This window comes from Lathyrus oleraceus, chromosome 2 (assembly GCF_024323335.1).
Source record: "Lathyrus oleraceus cultivar Zhongwan6 chromosome 2, CAAS_Psat_ZW6_1.0, whole genome shotgun sequence".
In the NCBI taxonomy this organism is placed as follows: Eukaryota; Viridiplantae; Streptophyta; class Magnoliopsida; order Fabales; family Fabaceae; genus Lathyrus; species Lathyrus oleraceus.
In genome coordinates, this window is record NC_066580.1 from 236,247,517 (window position 1) to 236,253,040 (window position 5,524).

The following is a 5,524-nucleotide window of genomic DNA, read 5'->3' on the forward strand; positions in this document are numbered from 1 at the left end:
CTGTGATTGTGTTTGTTTGACTTGCTTCCTGTGCAAGTTAGGTTTAGTTTAGACTTGCTTCCTGTGCAAGTTAGGTTTTGCTTGGCTTGCTTCCTGTGCAAGTTAAGTGCGTGTGTGGCTTGCTTCTTGTGCAAGTCATGATTAGGATAGGTTGGCTCCCTGTGCCAGTTAGCTAGAAACCTTAACTTAGGGATGATTTTGCATGATAACATCTAGGCTCGAGTCGTAGTCTCCCTAGTGTTGTGTCTCCCTCTGTTATCTGGTTAGGCTAGTCCTTTTTCCCTGCGTAGGGGAACTACATCGCCCTGATCTTCATACCAGATGAAGTATGTAGGCAGGAGATTGAGCTGATCTCTCCGGGCGCCCTTTTTCTTTTTCAACCCTTTGTGTCTTAACCACCCTTGTGTGTGTTCTGGTTGGAGTCCGACATAAGTCCAGCGATTGGCAGTTGGTTTCCTGTGTGTGTTTGTTGGTTCGGATGCTGATGTAAGCCCAGTGATTGGCATTCAGGCTCCATGTTTGCCTTTGCCTGTGTTTGTTTGTGTGCGTGTCAGCCGAGCTCCGAATGCTCTGATTCTCCTTCGTCCAAGGAGATACGTATGCATAGGATGCAATATCCTAGCGAGCATGTGTTGTTTCCCCAGTCCGAATTACTTCGACTCTGATGTCTATGCCTGATAGACTAAGTAGGCCCAGGATACGATATCCTGCCGAGTCAGTCTTGTCTGTTTTCTTGTGTCTCTTTCAGCCAGTGTGTGTGTGTATGAGCAGCGTTTTAGCAACCATTTTCCTTCCTTTTGTGCGTGGATCCCGTCGAGTACGACGGATGCGTAGGGGTGCTAATACCTTCCCTTCGCATAACCGACTCCCGAATCCATTCTCTTTGGTCGCGAGACCACGTCTTTTCCAGGTTTACTCTGAGCGTTTCCTTTCCCTCTTTTGGGATAAATAACGCACGGTGGCGGCTCTGTTGTTCTCGTTTTCCCGCCGGTTTTTCGCGTAATGCGACAAAAAGGACTTGGCCAATGCCAACTTTTCTGAAACCAAGTGCTTGTGAAGAAAACTTTCATCTTAAGCAAGTATTGAGATCCCTTTTGAGTTCATCTGCTACATGGTCTTGATGAAGTTATTACTTTGAAACTGTGTCTAATGCCTATCTTTGAGCCATTCAAGGAGTATGTCATCTGATATATGCGAGATTTTGAAGAAGATCATGGAGTTGCTAAACTTGGATGTGGATATATTTATTTGATGCCTTCCTTTTTACTTTGTTATTGTGTGTATTGATATTGCTTGATTCTAAAGTCCAAGGGAAATTGGTTTCTATATGACATTCTTGTCTATTGGATTGCATCCCATTGGTTAGATCTTTTCAACTCTTAACTTTTAATTTTTGCTTAGGATTAGTCTCTTCATCTCCTCCACCTTCTTTAATTTCAAATCTCTCCCTCCTTTTAAAATCTTCTTTGCTTGTGTTTTTCTAAACTTTGACCCTTATTGCAAATTAGAAACTTTGGCCTTATGCCATTGTATTTTCAAACTCTTTTCTTACTCAAATTTGTAAATGAACTTAACCATACTTGACTAAAAATTTCAAAAGACAAAAGAACTAACACTCATTCAAACCTTTTTAGGCCTTTTGTGCCTTTGTTAAACTTAAAATTTTGTTAAAAGTAACTCATTCACTTTGAAATTGTTACCACGAACTACGAGCTTTTGATCCCTCATTTTATGTTGGTACGTAGGCACAAGTCCGAAGGTCTTGTCAAACACAAAAATATAATTAATGAACTCTTTTCTCATCCCCACACTCTATTTATTGCAAACATCATTTTATACCAAAACACATGTACACATAAAAAAAGGGCTCCCTAGGAGTACCTAGGACACTTTGGGTGCTAACACCCTCCCTCTATGTAACCAACCTCCTTACCTGTAATCTCTGGCATTTTATTAGTTTTGATTTGAAAACTACTTATCTTTAGGTTTTGTTCGTACTTTTCCCTTTTCCCTTGGAAATAATAAAAGGACGGTGGTGACTCTGGTTTAATTGACGTTAAGTTTATCCGTAGCTTAATGGTCATGAATTTATCGCTACAGAGTCCTTCAACCACCTCGGTATACATCACAGATAAAAGCTTCCCATGACATTCCTTGAAATCCAAGGGATCAACTACAAAGGATGCTAACTTTCTTAACTCTTTCAAATATGGACATCTGAAACTGTATTTCTTAGTGTTCCTTCGTCCACAATCCATGGTCTTGAAATATTTGCAAATACGACCTTAGTTCCTTGAAAATTTTGTTGTTGTGATGAATGTTATTATGTGCATGTTATGGATGAATGCAACAATCACACATAAGGGATCACACACAAGGCAAACACAAACAAAGGTCAATGGATGGATTAAGTCATCAACAATATCAATCATCCATTTTGGGGGATCATGGTTTTAACCTTATAAACACCCAAGTTCCATTGATATTGGTGATTCTGGTCAGATCAACCAAGAATCAAAGGGTTTGTTGTGACTCATGAGCATGGAGTCAGGTTACGAATCATCCCAAAGGAGTGTACTAAGGATAAAAACTTGTAGATCATGTTCTAAAAAGTTCTCAGAGTTGGGATCTCATTTATCAGATACTATAGGTTAGGATGACTAACTCATCAACCCATAGTATTCTCAAGAGAAACTCGTCTGCATGTAGTATCATGTAACAACTGTTATCAAGTATACACCTGAACAATTTCCGCATTACGTCCTAAATAGGCCAAGTTGGGTTAAATGTTCTACGGTCCTCAGCTCCTCAAACCCTCAAATCAAAGAAAGTAATGTCTATCCACGCCTTACTCGTGTGACATCAGTAACTCCAAAGAGGTCTCCACTGAGTGGGGGATCTCATGTCAACTCTTTCAGGACTACTCCTTTAAATCCAACATGATTATACCACCTTCCTATCTTAAATTGCACTCATGTTCAGATTAGAACTTATCTTACCATACAAAGACCACCAAGCACAACAGACAGAAAGTATCACACATACAATATATACAAACATCAAACATCAATAATCAATGAATATAATACACACAAAAAGTAGGCTAAACCCATTAAGGACTACTTCCCAACAGAGTCGCCACTTTATTTCTGTAGCAGTAAATTCGTGATCATCGAGCTATTTGTTAACTCAACGTTAATGAAACCAGATTCGCCACCGTCCTTTTATTGTTTCCAAAGGAAAAGGGAAAAAGTACGAATAAAATGCTAGAGATTATAAGTAATGGGGTTGGTTACACATAGGGAAGGTATTAGCACCCAAAGTGTCCTAGGTACTCCTAGGGAGCCCTTTTTGTGTGGAAGTGTTTTAGTTGAAAAAGATGTTTGTTAAAAAAATTAGAATGAGAGGATGAGAAAAGAATTCATTATTTACAATTTTGTGTTTGAGAAGACCTTCGGTCTTATGCATACGTACCAAAAGAAATGAGGGATCAAAACCTCGTAGTTCGTGGTAAAAATTTCAAAGAAATGGGTGGATTGATCTTTACAAATGCTTAAAGATCTTTTGTTATCGAAGGGAGAATACTCAATCAAACATCCACCGATAATAAGGGTTTTACAACATTTAAGAGGGAGGGCTCCAACTTGGATTCAATCAACAAGTATGCCACTAACCCCTAATAAATGGAAATACTTATAACCATAATATCATGGAATAGGAGAATTATACCTTAACCAAAGATAACTCAAAACTAAATGCTTTATTTTTAAAAGTTTAAAAGAAAAAGGCACAAAATGGCCAAAAGGATTAGATGAGGTTGTTAGATGTTTTTGTCTTTTTGAAATTAAAGTCAATATGATTAAGTTCATTGACAAGTTTGATTCAAGAAAATGATTTTAAAAATCAATGGCATAAGGCCAAGGTTTCTACTCATTAAAACTGGTCTAAGTTGAAAACACAGGCAAAGAAGTTTTTGAAAATGAGGGAGATATTTTGAAATTAAAGAAGGAGGAGGAGATGAAGGGATTATCCTAGACAAGATTTAAAAGTTTATAGTTGAAAAGATCTAACCAATGGGAATCAATCCACAAGACAAGAATGTCAGATAGAAACCTATTTCCTTTGGACTTTTAGGCAAGCAACAAGCATAATCATCCAAGCATTAATATGAAGACCAGTGGCATCAAATAAAGATAGGTGAAACATACAAGCAAGCACTCCAAAAACAAGCAGTCTTCAATGTCTTTAAATGTATCAATGAATACTCCTTGTAGCAAACTCACAGAAGACAATCATTATATAGAAACAATAAGATCAAAATAACAACTTAAGCACAGAGATAAAGTAACAGATAAACCAAAGGATTTCTCAAGGCTCATATCAGATGAGCGACGTTGGCCAAGATGAGGTCTCAGATTAATAGAATTGGTCAAGTCCTTCAATGCATAGGGATGTTGCGTACTCTAGGTCTACAAGTTCATATCAAGTCTCATATAGATGCCCAATAGTTCACTAATGTATTTTTTAGGGTTTTTGTTGTTATTAAGTAATTTAAGATCCTAAGACCATAAACCAAACAAAATCACAAGCACAATATAATACAAGCACAAAGTATGGCTCAAGTGAGCAAAATAAAAATGACTGAAACATAAACAAGTTGTATGAAATGTAAATGACAATGAATGATAAAGTGCATTAAAGTAAATGATATTAAAAATAAATTAAATGATAGTAAAAATAAAGTCAATACAAAGAAATATTAGTGGAATGAGTAATTGTTTAAGTCATTCTTTGGAGAACACTCAACCATCCACTAACAAGCATGAAGATATGAACCAAGACATCATCCATGAGAAGGGACCCGACTTGGGTAAATCAACAAATATGCCACTAGCTCTCACAAATGGAAAAAAATGTTAAATCTTCACACAATACCATGAGGAATCAGAGACTTACAATCTCACTTATAAAAATGATATGCCTTTGGGATAAATTAAGCTCTATGTTAAGCAATCGTAATTGGACTTATGTAGAAGTCACAACTATCTGAGGTCGGGCAATAATAATGTTGGTGTTAATGCATGCTAGAGACATAGTAAAATGACCAAGATCCTAAAGCATACCACACACAAAAATAAGAGGGATTAACCTATCTCAATCAGGCTCATGTTGATTCATATGACACAAGGTCATTGATGAATCAACTAGCATTTGATCTTGTGAGAAGTCATTGGTCAATGAAGGATTTGGGAAGAAGGAGATGAAGATGAGAAGATGAAGTGAAAAGAAATCCCATATTGATCAAGGGGTGAACTTCATTTGATTAATAACATCCATTCATTTTGGGGGATAAAATTCAAACTTCATCAACCCCCTAAATGCAATGGTTTTGATCAAATTAAAGTCCAATTCAACAAAGATCAAGGTCAAACAGAAGATGATTCAACACATAGTCAATCAAATAGCTCAACATAATATATAAACCATTAAACAAATTAATTTCAATTTTTAAATGAATAAAAAA